Consider the following 20930-nt stretch of genomic DNA (forward strand, 5'->3'; position numbering starts at 1 on the left):
AGATGCCCCTACTCAGACGCTTCAAGCTGCACAGAAAGCGATTGATTGTCTTTATGGACGTTTAGATAAGGAGCAAGAAGCTAATTCTGCACTACAAAACTGTCTATCCTCAGCAATTGCTAAGTGTGTTCTCCAGGAGAAAGATAAAGAGCAGTTGGAGAGTGACCTGGATGTCATTTCAGGTGAGCTGGAGAAGGCATATACTGATGCTGCTGAGAATCGGCGCCTCGCTTCTAAAAGTAAAGAATTCCTGGAAATCTCTATGAAGGAAATTGACAGGCTTAATACAGAGCTTAAAGTCTTCCAGGAGGAGGTTTGCTACTTCAAAAAAGAGATGGAAGTCGTTCGGGAGGAGAGATGCTACTTGAAAACAGAGATACGTTCTATGAGAGACGCCTCCGAAGAGTTAAATAGTAGGTTTGAAATTATAAACCAAATGAGTAAGAACTTCTCTGTCCAAGCCAGTGAAGGAGATAAAAGACTCCATGAATCAGAAGAGGAGAAGAGACTATTGATAGAAGAAAAGTCAAGGATGCAATTAGCGCTGGAAAAAGCAGAGGGTGACTGGGAAAAAGAAAAATATCAGTTGGAGAATGACAGGTTGATCTTGTCAAGTAAGCTGGAGAAGGCCTACGCTGATTCTGCCCTGTACCAGACTTTCATGGCTCAAGTTGACGCAGCACTGGAAGCATCTCAGAAAGAGGTTCACAGGCTTACTACAGAGCTGGAAGCCTCTAAGGAGAAGAGTTGCCACTTCAACACAGAACTATGTTCATTGAGAGAAATCTTCGAAGGGTTAAATATCAGTTTTGAAACTGTAACCCAAGAGTGCAAGAATCTCTATGTCCAAGTCAGTGAAGGAGATAAGAAACTCCATAAATTAGGAGAGGAGAAGAAACAGTTGGCCCAGGAAAAGTTAGATGTGCAGACAGCACTGCAGAATGCAGAGAGAGTGCTGCAAGAAGAACGTGTCTCCCTGGAGCGGCGCACACAAGCAGAAAATATGCTGCAGAGTCAGCTGCGAGAACTGCGTACACATCTGCAGGACACCAAGGAGAAATGGGTGAATGCTAAAGAAAAGCAGCGAGTTCTGCAGGAAGAAAGTTTCCAGACTGCCTACAAAATAAAGATGCTGCAAGATTATTTGAGTACCCAGTGTGTCCCCAAAGAACAGCATGAGGAGCTGAAGGCCACACTGAGCATAACCAGAGCCTCGCTGGAGGAAGAGCTGAAAACTCGAATAGCTGGTTTTTCATTGGGTGATGCCACGAAACGGCAATCGCAAGAGGAGACCATGGACCGCGAATTCTGTGTCCCCAATGACTCATGTCAAAAGGCTGCAGCCGTCCTTGATGCCCACATTCCTGATGTCTCTGCCCCTGCTTTTGGCTGAACGCACCCATTCGGAGGTTCCTTGCAGCAACCAATGTACCTGTGGAGTACCCTCTGCCCGCTGACAAACCACCAGAGGTGGGTCACCTTGAGTCCACTTTTCATCAAGGCCTCCGGGAAGAGCCTGGAGGATCATCCGGAGAACGCTCTCGTGAGGGGGGAGTAATGTCAGGGTCGCCTAGACCTCCTGCCTAGCCATAGCTTCCTTGTCCACTGGGTGTGCTGCTGCCTTCTGTTGGCTCTGGGTTCCTCTGTCTGTCTGTCTTCTTGTTGCTCCTGTCTCTGTCCTTTATAGCTTGCTTCCTGTCTGTTGCTTTTGCCTTTGCTTCTAGTCAGGCTCCTATGCACATGCCTGTCTTTGATCCTGATCTGTTTTTGTACCTGTACCTGTATTATAGTCTGTTCACAGTAAAGGCCCTTGCTAGTAATCTGGCTTGTCCCTGTTTGTTCCTTGCTCCCCGGTCTCAGTCCCTGCTCCCCGGTCTCAGTCCCTGCTCCCAGGTCTCAGTCCCTGCTCCCCGTTCTCAGTCCCTGCTCCCGGACCTGTCCTGCCCCGCCTGTCCTGTTCCAGTCTCCTCGTTGCCGACCTCTGCTTGTTGCCTGACTTCGCTGCCTGCCGCCTGCCTCGGACCCCTGCTTGTTACCTGACTTCGCTACCTGCCGCCTGCCTTGGACCCCTGCTTGTGACCCCTACTTCGCTTCCTGCTGTTCCGGCCACCGAGATCCTACCCGCCACAGGAGTCTCCTGTGACAGAAAGCAAAGGCCACTTCTGGATCTCGCTGGAACAGATTCTTCTTCTGCCTGCACCCTTTCCTGCCTGCTGCAGCAGACCACATCCGCATGGTTGAAGATAAGTACTTTCGTTTCTTTTTTGGAAATCCAAGTTGGGATTTTGAAAGTTTTTTTTTGTTGCTGCTAAGTGTTCTGCAAGAATTATTGCGTTCATAACGAAAAAACATTTTTTCTGAGACTAGAACTGTTGCTGCAGAGACTAGTGCACCTTTCTTTGAAATTTTTCTTTTGTGCAGTGCCTGGGTTAACCCTTGCAGTACCTGTTGCCACCCTTTAGACTCTGACTTTTCATTCCCTGGATAAGGCTTGTCTCTGCATCACTGGTTGGACCACTGCTGTTCACAGGGTTCCCATTTCAAAAGACAAGAGTGCTTCTATTATTTTGTTACTGCATACTGTGATTTTTCCTGCAATCTGTAGTTTTTCATATGATTGGTTCTAAGGTTTCAGGTTTACCTGCAAGTTCCCTTAAAGTTTGTTTCTCTGCAACATATGATATCCCTACGCCTGATATCAAAGGTTTCAGATTTGACTGCAGGGTTCTCTGTCTGATATTCCTATGTCCGATGTCAAAAGTTTCAGATCTAACTACAAGTTTTCTCTGTATTAGTTTCCTGCTGTCTATGATATTTCTATGCCTGATATCTAAAGTTTCAGATGTAACTGCAGGTTCTCTCTGTCTGTATGATATCCCTACGCCTGATTTCTAAAGTTTCAGATATAACTACAGGTTTCTCTGTCTATGTTTTTTCCTTGCATTTATAAATCTCTGTGACTGATGCTAAAGTCTCAAAAGGTCAGCTCTCCTATCTTGTGTCTCCCTGTGTCTAATATTCCTGTTGTTCATTCTAATGCTTCTGTTTTAAAAACACATTTCCTCTTTACTGGTTTCTTGGGAAGTGTGGTTTCCCCATGTCTGAAATTATGGCTCCCACTCAAACAATCTTGAGCAGTAAATGTGAACACAGTACCACTGATTCTTCAGAACTTCTCAAAGCAAGGAAGAAGAAGAAAAAGAAGGGAGGCATTACTGTGGAAGTTGCAGAAGGAATTAAGAATGAAAATTTAACCTCAGAGTCTGCATTTGATGAAAGAGATATGCTGCAGCTTAAGGCAACTCACAGACGTATCTCAAGAATAGTGGAAGAGAAGAAAGATGCCCCTACTCAGACGCTTCAAGCTGCACAGAAAGCGATTGATTGTCTTTATGGACGTTTAGATAAGGAGCAAGAAGCTAATTCTGCACTACAAAACTGTCTATCCTCAGCAATTGCTAAGTGTGTTCTCCAGGAGAAAGAAAAAGAGCAGTTGGAGAGTGACCTGGATGTCATTTCAGGTGAGCTGGAGAAGGCATATACTGATGCTGCTGAGAATCGGCGCCTCGCTTCTAAAAGTAACGAATTCCTGGAAATCTCTATGAAGGAAATTGACAGGCTTAATACAGAGCTTAAAGTCTCCCAGGAGGAGGTTTGGTACTTCAAAAAAGAGATGGAAGTCGTTCGGGAGGAGAGATGCTACTTGAAAACAGAGATACGTTCTATGAGAGACGCCTCCGAAGAGTTAAATAGTAGGTTTGAAATTATAAACCAAATGAGTAAGAACTTCTCTGTCCAAGCCAGTGAAGGAGATAAAAGACTCCATGAATCAGAAGAGGAGAAGAGACTATTGATAGAAGAAAAGTCAAGGATGCAATTAGCGCTGGAAAAAGCAGAGGGTGACTGGGAAAAAGAAAAATATCAGTTGGAGAATGACAGGTTGATCTTGTCAAGTAAGCTGGAGAAGGCCTACGCTGATTCTGCCCTGTACCAGACTTTCATGGCTCAAGTTGACGCAGCACTGGAAGCATCTCAGAAAGAGGTTCACAGGCTTACTACAGAGCTGGAAGCCTCTAAGGAGAAGAGTTGCCACTTCAACACAGAACTATGTTCATTGAGAGAAATCTTCGAAGGGTTAAATATCAGTTTTGAAACTGTAACCCAAGAGTGCAAGAATCTCTATGTCCAAGTCAGTGAAGGAGATAAGAAACTCCATAAATTAGGAGAGGAGAAGAAACAGTTGGCCCAGGAAAAGTTAGATGTGCAGACAGCACTGCAGAATGCAGAGAGAGTGCTGCAAGAAGAACGTGTCTCCCTGGAGCGGCGCACACAAGCAGAAAATATGCTGCAGAGTCAGCTGCGAGAACTGCGTACACATCTGCAGGACACCAAGGAGAAATGGGTGAATGCTAAAGAAAAGCAGCGAGTTCTGCAGGAAGAAAGTTTCCAGACTGCCTACAAAATAAAGATGCTGCAAGATTATTTGAGTACCCAGTGTGTCCCCAAAGAACAGCATGAGGAGCTGAAGGCCACACTGAGCATAACCAGAGCCTCGCTGGAGGAAGAGCTGAAAACTCGAATAGCTGGTTTTTCATTGGGTGATGCCACGAAACGGCAATCGCAAGAGGAGACCATGGAGAGCGAACTCTGTGTCCCCAATGACTCATGTCAAAAGGCTGCAGCCGTCCTTGATGCCCACATTCCTGATGTCTCTGCCCCTGCTTTTGGCTGAACGCACCCATTCGGAGGTTCCTTGCAGCAACCAATGTACCTGTGGAGTACCCTCTGCCCGCTGACAAACCACCAGAGGTGGGTCACCTTGAGTCCACTTTTCATCAAGGCCTCCGGGAAGAGCCTGGAGGATCATCCGGAGAACGCTCTCGTGAGGGGGGAGTAATGTCAGGGTCGCCTAGACCTCCTGCCTAGCCATAGCTTCCTTGTCCACTGGGTGTGCTGCTGCCTTCTGTTGGCTCTGGGTTCCTCTGTCTGTCTGTCTTCTTGTTGCTCCTGTCTCTGTCATTTATAGCTTGCTTCCTGTCTGTTGCTTTTGCCTTTGCTTCTAGTCAGACTCCTATGCACATGCCTGTCTTTGATCCTGATCTGTTTATGTACCTGTACCTGTATTATAGTCTGTTCACAGTAAAGGCCCTTGCTAGTAATCTGGCTTGTCCCTGTTTGTTCCTTGCTCCCCGGTCTCAGTCCCTGCTGCCCGGTCTCAGTCCCTGCTCCCCGTTCTCAGTCCCTGCTCCCGGACCTGTCCTGCCCCGCCTGTCCTGTTCCAGTCTCCTCGTTGCCGACCTCTGCTTGTTGCCTGACTTCGCTGCCTGCCGCCTGCCTCGGACCCCTGCTTGTTACCTGACTTCGCTACCTGCCGCCTGCCTTGGACCCCTGCTTGTGACCCCTACTTCGCTTCCTGCTGTTCCGGCCACCGAGATCCTACCCGCCACAGGAGTCTCCCGTGACAGTGCTTTTTCTGTCAGCAGTGCCTCGTACAACTCTGGTTTCTAAATACTGCTTCTTATTTTGTTCTGTAACATCTGTCTTGTATATTTTCAATGCCTGTGTTAGTTGTGTGTTTAGGTTGTTCAGTTTGGTGTTTAGGGTTTTGTTTTTCCTAATACTGTAAGCAATTATATGGCCTCGAAGTACTGCTTTGGATGCTTCCCAGTACAGAATGGGTTCTACAGTGTGCTGCTGGTTGTCCATCTCATAGTTGGACCACTGGTTTTGTAGATACGCTTTGAACTCTTTTGAGTTTGCTAGATACGTAGGCATGCGCCGGCTTTGTGAGATATTTTTGGGTTTACTTAGTCTTAAATTGATCCATATCGGTGCATGGTCTGAAAATATTATATTTTCTATTTTAGCTGAGTTTATTCTCTGCATTAAGTTAGCTGAGATTAGGAACCGGCCTATTCTTGAGAACCTATTGTGTGCGTGTGAAAAAAAAAAGTGAAATATTTTTCTAGCGGGTTTAAAATTCTCCAGGGTTTACCAGTGTTAGGTTCTCACTGAAGGATTTTAAAGTTCCCCGTCGTGAGTGTGAGTGGTGCGGTACCCTTTTGTTTCCTGATCTGTCAAGTGTCCAGTCCTTCACTACATTGAAGTTGCCTCCTACAACAACGGTCTCTGCGTCCCACTCCAAAATTCTTAGGTAGAGATCTGTGAAAAACAAATGCTTAGGCAAGTTCGGGGCATATACATTAACCAACAACATTCTCGAGTCTTCTATGGTGATGTCGACCATGAGATATCTTCCTCCCGGATCTTTCAGAATTTTATGGAGGGTGTAGTTCACATTTTTGTTTATTAGTATTGCAGTTCCTCTCTGCTGTCCTGTGGGTGGTGCCGCGATTATTTTTTGGATCCATGGCGCTTTTGGTATCCTCCTTCAGGAGGTGTCTTTTGGAGGAATGTCACCTGCGCTTTGGATCTTTTTATGCGAGAGAGTATCTTCCTTCTTTTTGCTGGTGAGTTCAGATCCCTGACATTCCAGGAGACCATCTTGAGGTTGTCTTTACGGATTTGGGAATCCTCGGTTTCTACTTTAGCTTTGTCTTGAGGCTGCATCTATCCAATTCCTTCTGTGGGGGTATAATCTTTTTTTTGTTTGCTTTCCATTGGAGGCGAGCGGCCCCCTCCAGGTTTTTGGTGTTTTGGAGTTGAAAGAGGTTTTGATTTTGGTTGACATTTCCAGTCATGTCGTGTTTGTTCCAGCTTAACAAGCAGCAACAGGCGGTGTCTGTGGGCTTTGTGTGGCAATTCCTGTAGCTTCTGACTTAGCTGGCTTTTGGTAGCCTAGGTTTGCTAATAGCTTAGATTTTGTTTAATTCATGAGTTGTTTGGTTCTGGATTTGGTCCCTCTTTAAAGTGAGCTTGCGCTCTTTCTGGTGTTTCAAATTGAAAGGTCTTGGAGCCTTCCGTGACTCTCAGTTTAGCCGGGTAGAGTAGTGCAAATTGTTTCCCTTTCTGGTATAACTCTTTGCATAATGGCGAAAGCTCCCTCTTTTTTTGTGATTCTTGGGCCAAGAAGTCTTGAAAGATTAGAAGGTTGTTGCCTTTGTAGTGCAGATCTGACTTTTTCTTGTAGGCTGCTGGCACGTTTGCTCTGTCAGCATAGTTTAGGAACCTCATGATGATCAGTGTTGGTGTGGCTTTGTCTTGGTTTCTTTCTGGTCCCAGTCTGAGCTCTCTCTATCTTCAGATCTTCTAAGCCTGGCATTTCCAGCGCCTGCGGCAGCCATTTTGATAGCATCTGGGTCAGACCTGTCCCCCTCTCAGTTTATGGAATCCCTATTATGCGTAGGTTGTTCCTATGGCTTATATTTTTTAGGTCATCCAGTTTTTCCTGTATAGATTCTATGGGTTTAGATGTGCCTCTAGCTTACTTTGCAGCTGTTGTACTTCTGTCTCACAAACCATGGTTCTGCTCTTCAATTCTTCCAATCTTGGGAGCCCAGCTGTGCCATCATCTCCTGTATTAAATATTTAAGATCGGATATTTTTTCCTCAAACAGAGAGGAGATCAGCTTTAGCACTTCTCTGGCTATGGCCTCCGCCGAAGTCATTTCCTGTTCTTAAGGTATCGGTGGTGTATTAACTATTTCAGAACTATCTGGCGATTGTGGCTCTGGGGCCACCATTGATTTTTTTTTTTTTTGCTGCTGGTATTTGCTTTATCTATAAATGTGTCCATTTTAAGATGTTTGAGTTGCCTTTAACTTTTTCTGCACACACGCACACCCAGGTATTCGCTACCCTTAGCTGGGGGCTTGTTATGCTTGTAGTTTGAGTGTCTTTGTTTTGGGAGGGGGGGAGCGAAGCCCACTGCAACTTAATCTAAGTTGGTAGCAGACCTGGGGGCTCTGGTGGGGGGGCACAGAGTGTCTGTAGCCTGTATCAGCCTCCCTCCCTGTGATTTCTTGGAGTACACAAAACAGTGGCAGCCAAATGTGTTTTGTACTTTTCCTTGTGTTTCTCCTCCTTCTGTCTCACCTCTGGCTCTGTTTCAAATTTCCTTGCCTTTACTTGCGGCTTTTTGGAGTGGTGGAGCAGGGGATCTTCCCACAGGGCTTCCTCCTTCTCTCCTCTTCTGATCAGCCGCAGCCCCCATCCTCCCTCGCACTGCTGCCTGGTATACACAGCAGTCTCTCTTGTATCTGGGAAGGGAGGGAGGAGAGTGCAGCGTGTCGGCTGTGAGCCTGCTTGTGTGTGTTTGTGTGCGCTGCCTCTTCTTTCTTCCTCCGCTCCCAAACCTCAGACCTTGCTGGCTCCGTTGTCGGGTCATCTTCAGCAGCCTGCTCCCTCTTGCAGCTGACTCCTTTCTACTGTGTCGGAACGGCTTGCCTCCGCTTGCTCTCTAGTCCTCTGTTTTCTTGGCAGCCTGCCAGATCTGACTCCCGGTGAACTGCTCCGTTCTTTTTGTTTTCCCGCTTTTTATTTCTTGTTCCCCTCCTGTCCTGTTGCTGTTTTGGGGTGGATTTGGTGTGTTTGTGGGGGTATTATGGAGGGGGATTTGAGTTCTAACATGCGGCCATTGCCAAGGCCACCTACCGGAAGTCCCCTTAATAATATTTGACGGTGATTCTGTTTATAATTTTTTGAAATTTTAAGTATATGTGCTGTAATAATGTATTGCATGACATTAAGCCCCCTTTTCTGTACAGGAATTATGGATAAAAAAATTTTCAAGAACAGATTATAGACTCCATAGCTGAATATATTCAGGCTCAGTTCCCATCTGGTCATTGGTTCTTCCAGGATTATGACCCAAAACATAGTGCTTCAGCTGCCCATATTCACGGACATGGAATTAACTGGGTGAAGACTCACCCGGAGTTAGTGCTGCATTGTAACTGTTTTTTTTGTACTGTATGAATATTTGCTTTTACTGTACATCCCCTTTTTTGTCCCTGTTGCAGATCATTTGATTTTATGCCCCATGGAACTGGTGTGGCATGAGATGAAACATCACCTGAGGAAAGTCGTCAAACCTGGCAACAAGGAACAATTAGTATATGGAATACGCGCTTTCTGGGCAAACACTCTTAATGTACAAAAATGCAATAACTATATAAATCACATTGCCAATGTTTTACCAATTGTGTTACAGCGAAATGGTCATGCTACTGGCATGTAGTAAGAATGTATCCATCATATTCTTTTTTTTTTAAATGGTCTCAAAATAATCGTGTGGTGTTTGTATTCAGTCATAATGTTGTGAAAAATAAAACACGTGTCAAACAAACCACATTCGGATAGAATTTAACTTCTCATGTATTTGGTGTCTATTTTTGTAGGATAATACTGTATTGCCGACGTGGACAGAGGGATGGCAGTTAATAGTGCGAATGGGTGCGAATTGTGATCCAAACCTTACAGTACTGTGTATGGAGTTCACAAAATGACGTACAGTGTGTGTGTGTGTGTGTGTATATGTATATGTATGTGTGTATATGTATAAACATACATAGCAGTTGGCACAGACCATGCAATTATAGTTTATATACAGTATAAACTGTACTGTACAATCACACTGGAGTATGTTATGTATGTATGTGCAAACGTTTTTTTATTGTTCAATTCATTCCTTCAGTACTGTTACAGTAGGAGAAATAAAACCCGTGTAAAATTCTCTCTTATTTTGTTTCTCTTCGCAAATTAATTGTTATCTTGTTTCGAAGGCTACAGTAGTCCTGGCTTGGTTGGTGATGGGGGGATGGTTGTTAATATTGTGCATGCGTTTCGGCAAAATATGCAGTGTTAGAACAAAATGTGAGTTTTGTGAGGTTTCTCTCAGGTACGGACGGGGGAGAGAGTTTGGATAGCTCGCTATGGGGGATTGTGGTTTGTGGATGTCATTTATTTGTGTTGTGTATTCAGTATGCAGAGCACAGTAGTCTACAGAGCATCGCTTTAAGTACTTTATTTTAGGCATCACATTTAGAGACACGGCAGAGGATATGCACAGCTTGATCCATGAACCGTAACATCAAACAGAAAATGCAATAAAAAAAGATCTAAAGTATACTGTACTGTATGTGTACAATCAAACTTCAGTACTGAATATATATGTTTATACGTATGTACTGTATACACACATATTGTTGTAAGTACGTTTTCATCTAAAAAATTTTTTTTTGTTTTACTGTATAAAGTTGCCACTGGTTTTATTGCTCTTGAGCAGTAAATTTAATACACTTACATTAGTACTGGAAATAAAGTACTAATGTTTTCTAGCCCTGGCCAACATGTAGCATGCAGTATAGTGAGTGTCACTCAACCTAGTCCTTGTCCGCATGGCTGCGGGATGGTACTTAATTATGTGCGTGCGGGGTATGCTGTTCTGGAGTACAAACCTTACATTCTGATTTCGTAAGGAACGTGTGAGGGTTACAGTATGCACAGCATGATGCATTAACACCCACTTGTAGTACAGTTATGTGAGGGGAAATAAGCAGGAAACATTTCATAGTGAATTTTTTACTCAGCGTGATAATATTTCATGCACAGAACAGTATCTATCAGATACACAATAAGTAAGTAAGTGGACTAGTAAGCACAGTTGCAAAGCATGCATAAATTTGAATATTTATAGAAAGTGTGTAAAAGCATGTGTAAAAGTGTAGAAAAGTTAGAAAAGGGACAGTAATATATAGATTTTTTGACATCTCATGCCATCATCCTCATCTGATGGCTGTGTGCTGTGTATGTTGAATGTTGATTTAGCAGGCTATCGATTCTGGGGGGGGGGCGGGTGAATGGATAATTAAACTACAGTATACAGGCTATTCGTGTCATAGGGCACAAAAGTTAATAACATATTTTATATTATATTTACCTTCGTTAGAATTCTTGCCAAGCTTGCCAACCATGCTGATGCGGACGATATTCATATCCGGATAGGTATCCATACTGAGCATTATTGGTTAAAATCAAGGTTCGACTGCTATAGATAGTATTCAGGAATGCCCAGGTTACCAGATGGACCTGCCAAGGTATAATCAGGTTGGGGCTGCTGTTCACGATTTTCAGATGTCCGATTGCGAGATTGGGAAGTATGATTCAATCAGTTGGTCCCGTTTCTTCTCTTTCTGAAGTTTCCATGATCAAACATATTCGCAAAGTTTGGTTGCAATACCCAAAAACTTCCTATGACACCCGGATTGGGGGGGATGCGAATGAAGCTGTCAATTAATGATTAAGTAAAGTGCACTGAATTTTTCCATTTACTTGAGTCATAGATTACATGAAGTACTCATAATTGGCAATGAAATACTCACTCATATATTTCTGATACAGTGGCTTTCTTATCTGCTGCATCATTAATTGTGGAATAAATTAGATAAATTAAACTACAATCTGGTTTCCCTACAGCAATTGACCTTGCACTCTTTCTCAGTTCACGAAAACTCGTGAGTGAGTGACCAGAAACTCCAACTAAAAGTTGAAGACATTGAAATGTTACGTTTTGCAACAAAATATATAAAACAACCACATTTTGAAAAGGTCTTGAATGGTGAAGGCCACTACACAATAAGCAATTGTAACGTATTGCTGTGCGGGGTCAGTCTTGCACCTGCTTGAGACTTACAGCACTCGACGTACATACAGTAGACAAACTAATTTAACACATTCAGTGTGCCATCTGGCGGGTAGACGATGCACTTCAAACAAATAAGAAATCTGTCCAGCATATCCTGTTTAAATCAGGTGTGAAGAGCAACACGAACAGCTGACTCCAGATGGCTACAATTAAACGCTACTGTATGTACTGTATATTAGTTACATCTCCAAAACAAAACGATTGATTCATTATCACAAAGGTAGGTAACTTTTCATGAAGCTGTTGTTAGTGTGCCCATTGAGTAGACAGCAGATATGTGCCTTTTACTTGTCACTGAAAGCATGCTGCATTTGCAATGCTAGGGTCTGTCCAAGGATTTTGTTGGGGGGTTGGGCGAGGCAGTTGTGTGCAGTCAAGTGTTGGGGGAGGCAGCAGTAAATAGTGTACGGGGGCGGGGGGGGGTTAAATGTGCAGGCTAAGAAACATGGGATAATAATGTTGTCTGAGATCACTGTTGGCTGCCTTGTTTAGATTCATTTGCAGTAGGAACCAGTCTCCAGTCCATTTCTAGACCAACTACAGTCTAACTACATGTTCACGTAAAGATTTTCACATTAAGATGTACACTTTAATATGCTATGCATACCCTGCTATGCTGTCCCATTAATTACTTCATTTTTTTTTAAATTTATATATCTGAATAGTCGCATGACCTCCCCCAATAAATCTGCCTGTTAAAATCTGGACAATTAACAGCACACAATGAACCAATCAAGTTTGCTATTCTAAACATACAGTACCACAGATCAAATAGTCAGGATGGGGGTGATACTTGAATAACAGGGGTTCTAGAGGTTTCAGTGGGTTAAACATTGTGTTGCTTGTACACAAAAGAGAAAGAAGATAGTCAAGCAACTTTTCACTTATTTCTTCTGACTAACTGGAAATCATAATATTTCAGATTGAGAATACAGTATCCTGTGTATTTCTATTGTTAACCCTTTATTCCACCTCCAGAACATTCATGTTTATTTGGTCACAGCATACCATTAAGTACTGGAGAAATATCTGTGCTGTTTTATAAAACTGAATCTGGCCGATTTTGTTCTCCTACTTTCAAAGGCTGGATTTGCTTATACCAGTGCAGGTCACACAGTAATGCTGTCCAGTTGTTTCTATTCCAAGCATGATTTTTACATTTGCTCTCACCGACTTACTTGCCGATGTACAAATGCAACTCGATTTAACTTGCCCCTTTGCTACGTCTCGCCTTTAGTCCACTCTTGCGGGTGTCTGCATGGTCCTGCAGCTCCCACAGATTAAACAATTCACAGCAAAGGCAAAAAAGTTATATTTTTACCTTTCTGTGACTGCCAGGTGGAGGATGGTACAGCATACTGATGTAACCAGACTGACCCCAAAGCCCAAATATAAAAAGAAAAATGCGGGGGGGGGGGGAGAGGGGGAAAGAAAGATAAGAGCATGGGATCCCCAACAGAGATTTACCACTGCAAGGTAATGCCACAGTTTGTATTCTGCAGGTGCCCCCTGCACTAGCATTTGCTGATGCTATCTATATAATTTTCAAATGTGTGGTGCTCTGGCTATAGGTTAAAGTGTACTACCTGCATACTCTTGTTAAATGACTGTTATTATCATATGTTTTATTGTTTCTTTTAGTTTAATACTTTGTTATTTTTTTACATAAACACCATAATTTTTTGTTGTAATTATTAGTTATAGCGTATACTACTATGTTTGTTTTATAGCGTATACTACTATTTTTTTATTCAATGCAACACTTAATGCGTTCTCTTGTATGTATGTGCCTTTATTTACATGGTATAGGGGCTTATTCACTAAACTTCGGTAATAAAATTCCAACATCGAACGTGTTTGCATGTTCCTACCTCGCGGTTTGGAATTTATGTAAAAAACAGTATTCACTAAAGCAAATCGCATCTGTTTTACCATTTGTTACAAAAATGACATACCGCTGTTGTTTTACAAGTGAAATGAACTTCATGTTTGATTTCGCTACAGCAGTTTGGTAGTGCTTCGCAGAGAAGTTGCATCTTCCTGGACAGCTCTTACAGGTGATTGCGCTGTTAAATTTGATTTTAAAAAATTGTACACAGTATTGAAGCAGGGGGTTTCCGGAGCTGAACTGCATTAATGTCAGGTCTGGGGACCCCCTGCTTCCTGAGGTTCCTCTCTGTACATTACTTCTTTTTCTCTCACTCTCTGCTCTTTTCAATAACTGAGACTTGGCTCACTCAGTCTGACTCTGACCCCTCCCTCCCTTGGGCTTCCTGCTTTCTCTCTTACTTTCTTTTGACCTTCAACAGTGGACTGCAGCCAGCACCCACAAGGATGGCCACTACCTAGACCTGGTTGTCACTATACACTTTTCTCTCTGATTTCTCCATTTCCTCTCTTTCCTCTCTGACCATCTCATCTACTTTTCTCTCACTTCTCCCCTTCTCCACCTCAATCTACCCCTCGTTTCTGCAGAGGCTTGTGCTCTATTAACCTAATGTTGCGGCCGCCTTTATTCTACTACTTACCCGGATAAATGCAGGCCTTTTTGTCCGTTTCTATCGAAGTTTCCCGCGCGGCGGCCGCATCATCAGATAAGCGCTAATGGCGCTTATCATTGAAAGCGCCCGCGGCACGGGAAACCAGACGAAAAAAATCCGCCCGCTGCATTTTTAAAAATTCCGCGGTGGCGGCCGCAGGAGGATAAAGGCGGCCGCCACTGTACCAGCTTTTGATTCCACTTTCTGCTCCTCCCCCTCATTTTTCAGATCTGCTGCAGACCTTGACAACCTGGTCAGGAACTACAACTTTGCCCTATCCTCTCTTGATCTACATGTCCCGCTTTCTCTCTGCCGTTCCCACCCTTCTAACCCCAGACCCTGCCTAAATTTCCACACGCTCTTGCTGCGTTCCTTCACTCGTGCCTCTGGAGGAAATCTCACACTCTCGCAGACTTCCTTCACTACAAGTTTATGCTATCCTGTCTCAACTGCCTTCTCTCAGGATTATCAAATCTACATTTCTTCACTAATCAATATGCACCAGTTTAAGCTACGCCGACTCTTCTCTGTCTTTGACTCCCTACTCAGAACACCCTCTGCTGCCTGTTGTTATTTCTCCGTCTCTCCTCGGGACGTTGCTGTCTATTTAAAGGAAAAGGTGCAATCCATATTTCAGAACATCCCCTCTGTATCCTCTTCCCATCCTACACTTCTTCCTAACTCTCCTCCTGCCTTCCTCAACTCTTTTTCTGCTATCGCAGAGGAGGCTGTATTGTTGCTGATCTCCTCTTCTCCCTCTACCACCTGGAATTGGGTAACTGGGGCGCTCCCTAGATAATCACAAATTGTATTTTCAAACAATTAATACAATACATTCAAACCGAATAGGGCTAAAAAAATACCATAAAATAAAGAGAATATACAAGCCCTTAATGTTGCACTGCTGCTCGACCAAAAGAGAGGATCATTCCTGGATCCTCCTATAGCGCAAATAATTGTTCCCTGCCGGTGTACTTTTTTGCCTTGGACACTCTCAGCATCCATACCCCAGACGAGCCCCTTGTACGTGGTCCTGACATCGGACGCGCCATCAGGAGTGTACCACAGCTGGAGGACTCGTGACGGGTGTTGAAGCTGATCAGTGGATTTTTAATGTGTGAGTCTGTTATATCTTTTACTACTAATAAACTGTCTATATTGTTAACTTGTGGACGCGACTCTTTCACCACAATAACCACGGGAGGGATGCCCGCCATCTTGAGTGGCATCATCCGGGTAGACTAAATGAAGACACTACCTAACACTTATCTGCAGAAGTTATTTGATGGGAATCTACTCACACATGGCCATGTGAGTAATAGTATTTTATTTCCCATATCCCCCTGTTATTAGCATTATTGAACAACACTACATTCAGAATATACTCTGTTTTATCTCTCACTATTTTTGCTGGGTATCCTTCATCTGGATTACATGTTGAAGCACATGCGCTGACCATATCCTGACCCTCTTGACCCCATTCCCTCCCATCTCCTAAAACCTCCTGCTCCTAGTATAATCCATAAACTCACACACATTTTTAAATCCTCCCTCTACTTTGGTACCTTTTCCTCCTGCTTCAAGCATGCAACAGTTATACCACTACTCAAAAACAGCAAGCTTGACCCTACCTGTCTTTCTAACTATCGACCTGTCTCCCTCCGGCCCTTTGCCTCTAAACTCCTTGAACATTCTCTCGCTTGCTCCATTTTCTCACCACCTTTTCTCTCCTAGACCCTCTACAATCTGGCTTCCGCATTGCTTACTCCACTGAAACAGCCCTCACTAAAATAATGAATGACCTCCATGCTGCCAAAGACAGAGGTCATTACACTGCTCATATTACTCGATCTCTGCAGCATTTGGTACTGTGGACCACTCTCTTCTCCTTCACATACTCCATACTCTTGGATACGTATCTGTAGATAAAGATATGGTGGGATATGGAATTCCAATGTAAAGTATAGGAAAAACCTGACCTGTTTTATGGTTTATCTGTTCCCCTTTTCCTAGAAACATGAGACTTCCGAAGTGGGAGTTTTAGGTGGGATATTTGGGTGAAAATGTATTTATCTTGTTTACAAAATTACCGGTAGTCCCGTAATTCTCCCCGGCATGCAGGCATGATTTGCGGCTACTCGAGTTGAATTACACCGGGGCTACACAGTGTCCCCCAGAATCCTGTTTTTTGAGCCCAAATATCCCAGACCCATTTCCCCCACATATATAAGGTTCCCCAAAAGATAAGTTTATTAAAAAAGTTTTTTTAATTTTTTGTAAAATCTGTATTAATGTGTATACATACAACAAAAAACAAAGAAGCCCAAAGCTACATCCGATATGACAAAAATATACAGTGAAATACTTATATATCTCTTGAAAAGGGGTCATTTAGTTAAAGCCTTTGGCCAAAGTGTTATAAGCCTGCTAGCCACATCAAGGCATGACCATTAGCAGGTCCTAACACTAACTGATTAAAATATACCTCTATATTTAGAGGAAGAATGATCACATTGAATCTGTCACAACCAGCTGCATGCAAGACCTGCTCCAAAACAGCTGAGATCAGCTAGACAAAGTTAATAAACACACAGATACCCAGCAAGCTCTAAGGAACCTGTAGGAGGATATGTGCAGAGGTACACAATGGAGACTGTTGTAAGGTGAAATTATAACAAGGCTTTAAGTTTAGTAAGCTTGACTTCTTTCTCTGTTTTATCTATTTTTGAAATTGCTTTTTCTTCCAATAATTTGTACTCCGCCATTTCCATAAACGGTTCCATTTGCTCCTTGATTGTATTTATTTCTTTATCTAATACTTCCAGAGTCTTAGCTCTCTGCTCCAGGAGCAATTGGATAAGGATAAGCTGCCATAAAATCCCTTGAGGACAATAAAAATATTGTAATCAAGGCGGCAGACAAAGGGGGAGGGGTGGTTGTGATGAACTCCACTTATTATAAAGAGGAGTCATCAAGAATCTTGAGTGATCCGACCACATACCGGAAACTGGAGGGCAACCCAACGGATCTTTTTAAAAAGGAGTTGTTGGTGCATTTAGAACAGGGATTTCGAGATGAGATAATTAATAAACAAGAACTGGAATTCATCACTATAGAACAACCAAGGATTCCAGTATTTTATTTCATCCCGAAGATCCATAAGAATCTTAATCGGCCCCCAGGAAGACCGATAATATCTGGAATAAGGTCCCTCACCTCAAATCTATCGCAATTTCTAGATTTTCTGCTGCAGAAATATGTGAAGCAGGTCCCATCCTATTTGAGAGACACGTCGCACGTACTCACGACCATACAGGAGTTAAAGTGGTCCAAAGAATGTTGTTGGGTAACATGCGACGTAGTCTCATTATACACAATAATAGACCACAAGATGGGACTGGACGCAATAAGGAGGGTTCTGGAAAAGGATAACTCTGTAGATGATAAACTAAGGACTTTCATCTTGGATGGAATCAGGTTCATCCTAACCCACAATTATTTTTGTTATGAAGGCGATTTTTTCCTCCAGACATGCGGCACCGCGATGGGCACCAGGTTTGCCCCAAGTTATGCGAACCTATTCATGTCCATATGGGAGGAGGATATCATATGGACCTCCAACCCATTTGGGGCAAACCTGGTGCTATGGAAAAGATACATCGATGATGTGCTGTGTGTCTGGAGGGGGCCTATGGATGAGCTTGAGGCATTCAAGCAATATTTGAATATTAATGAACTGAACCTGCGATTCACATTTAATCAAAGCAATACCATCATTAACTACCTTGACCTCTCTCTGTATATAGAGGATGATACTATCCAGACAAAAACATATAATAAGGATGTAGATGCAAATACCTATTTATTGGCATCAAGCCATCACCACCCAAACTGGCTCCGGAACATCCCCAAGGGACAAGCACTAAGGGTTAAGCGAAACTGCTCAAATGAAAAAGTGTACCAACAGCAGGTAAATGACCTTAGGGATAGGTTCCTGGAGAGGGAATACAAAATGCGTGATGTAGACTCTGCCATTTCTGAAGTTAATAAACTAGATAGAAAAAATATTCTATGTAAAGATCCGACCACAACTGTTATGAAGAAAAGTGACCCATTTCCATTTTTTGTAACCCAGTACAGTGGTCTGGCCCCCACTATAACAAAGGTTCTTACTAAACATTGGGGCATACTACAGAGGGACCCTGTTCTCAAAGAGATTGTCCCAGAAAAACCTCAGATAGTTTATAGAAGGGCAAAAAACCTAAAGTCCCGGCTATCACCAAGTTGTCCCTTTGATGGTCTTCGAGACCGCCATGTTACATGGCTAAGTAACCTTAAAGGATACTATACATGCTCCAAATGTATTGGATGCAAAAATAGTGTTAAGGGCAAATCATTTAAATCAAACAAAACAGGAGTGGTCTACGATATAGAAACATTTATTAACTGTAAGACGGATTATTGTGTTTACTTACTGCAATGCCCATGTGGGCTACAATACATAGGGCGCACAGGGAGACCTCTCAAGAGGCGATTTGCCGAGCATATATACAACATCAAGAGAGGCCTCGAGACGCATAGCGTCTCTAATCATTTCAAGCTAGTGCATAATCAGATTCCTGATGGCCTTATATGTATGGGTATTGAACATCTAAAACCAAATTGGCGCGGGGGAGACAGGCTGGGCATGTTGTCCAAAAGAGAAAGTTATTGGATATATGTCCTGAAAACCTTGTCCCCATTGGGTCTAAATATTGATTTCGATCTGGCATCCTTTTTGAAAGACCCTTAGAATCTGCTTGTTTCATCTTTCTTCAATGTAGTTATCGTTTTCTATTGAATTTGTAAATATGATCAATGTTAAACATTAGGTTTATGTAATCAACTATAGGACAAGTGTTTATTTTATTAATTTAATGTTTTAACATGTTTTAAGTCATTTTATATTTTTTGATATTTTAAAAGGGTAGTAGTGAGGACTGGTTTGACCCTAACAGCACAGTATATCAAGTCAGCTGTTTCTGGTCCTGCAATTACTCAGTTAAGTGACGAAAATGATCGCCGCCCATTTGTGGGCAGATACAAGTTTTAGTGCATGTACTTAAGGCACCAGTGTACTGGACTCCTTCATCTCCTGAGGAAGTGACGTAGCGTCACGAAACGCGTAGAGAGGAGGAGCCTAGTACAGTGCACGTTGTAAGCTGTCACCTGCGTTGCATCTCGTGGTGTGGGGAGAACTTCGGGCGCTGCGCCGCTGACGTCATCGGTTGGCGCGCGACGTCGTGAACAACACACCATCGAGTGGACACAGGCTGCGGACGGCATTCTTGAGCGGCATGTTTGCCCTCGCAAAATGTGAGTGTAACATCGCTGCTTTTTAACATTGTTAAATAAAATTTGCGGAGTACACTAGGCTGTCTTTCAATTTTCTCCAACCACGGTTGTTGCGGTGTATGCTGCTACTGGGACGACGCAGACCGAGTTGAAGAGAGCCACCTTAGGAACCACGAGGGGCCCGTGGAGACCAGGGTGGAGGAAGAGAACCAAAGAACAGATTCTCTCCCCCGAATGAACAAGAAAATATCCTGTAAGTAGGGATTTTCCTCTTCAGGTTGGGGCAATTGAGTCTGTATACTGCGCAATGGTGTGTTTTCTTTATCTGTTATTGCAGACAACATAAGGGAACACGCCTAGAGGAAAATCTACCTCACATTGTTGATGAATCATTCTACCACCAGGACTGACTTTTCAAACAGGACTGTCTTTCGATATGGTACTGTAATTATCATCACCACACTTTGCGCCGGGGACATTTTTTGTATTTGTATCTGTATGCTATTGGATTTGAACAATCCATTGTTTATTGCCCCCTTGGCTGCATATGTAATCACATTGTAATCACTCAATTGTTGTTATCACACCAATTAGTCTATCACTTGGATCAAGCGCTGGTAGAGAGTTTTTTTTTAGTTAGTTTTGTATTCACGTCAGACTTTGAGATCTGTCTTAAGATTGACAATAGTTTTTTAGATATGTCCAGCTCCTCAGTGAGACTGTGTAGTTCCTTTCTGGAAACTTCAGGGTCTGTGCGGCAGCTGTTGGTCTCATGATGTGAGGCATCCAGTGCTCTGCGGAGTGTCTGAACCTCTTTCTGAGATACGACCACCTCTGTCCGGACACTGTTGACCTCCTGTTGTGAGGCATTCAGCTCTATGCAAAAAGTGTGAACCTCTTGCTGGAAGACTGTCATTTGCTTCAGTGCCTCCTCATACTTCCGCTTCAGCTTAGCCATAATTTTATCAGATTGGCTTTGCTTTTCATCCATGGCGGAAATAGTAGCGTTTGCAGTATTTAGCTCAGTCTTGAGATCGTCCAATTCCGTCCTGGCTAAAGAGTAAATTGTGAGCACATCTTTTTGTAGCCTCACGTTATTTTTCTGTAGCTCTGTGTAACCATCTTTCTTTTGTTTCAATTGTTCACGGAGCATATCACAGTCATGCCTGGCATTTCTCAGGGCATCTTCAAGGCTGGTCAAGGGATCGTCACTCACTGGTTCCGGCTCCACTTTCCTGGGATTGTTGGTTGAGGGTTCCTCTCTGTTGGCACCGGACAGACACTTCTTTGGGGTACACGACTTCTGCCTTGGGCCCTCTGGATATTCGGTTAACCGCGGGACTAATTCTCCATTTTCTCTAGGCTGCAGGGCAACTCGGGCCCCCTTTTCCTCCACAGGATCTGCGGACGTGTCTGTTCCTTCCACGGTAAGTGAAGAACCGCTTTTCTTT

At 43.3% G+C, this 20930-nt stretch overlaps 1 protein-coding gene across 7 annotated transcripts in view; it reads left to right on the forward strand.

Moving 5' to 3' along the window:
• LOC142463899 (sperm-specific sodium:proton exchanger-like) overlaps positions 1-20930 on the forward strand; it is a 956006-nt gene that overhangs the window by 103984 nt on the left and 831092 nt on the right. The gene's annotated exons all lie outside the window — the stretch shown is intronic.

This window comes from Ascaphus truei, chromosome 12, assembly GCF_040206685.1.
Source record: "Ascaphus truei isolate aAscTru1 chromosome 12, aAscTru1.hap1, whole genome shotgun sequence".
NCBI classification, from domain to species: Eukaryota; Metazoa; Chordata; class Amphibia; order Anura; family Ascaphidae; genus Ascaphus; species Ascaphus truei.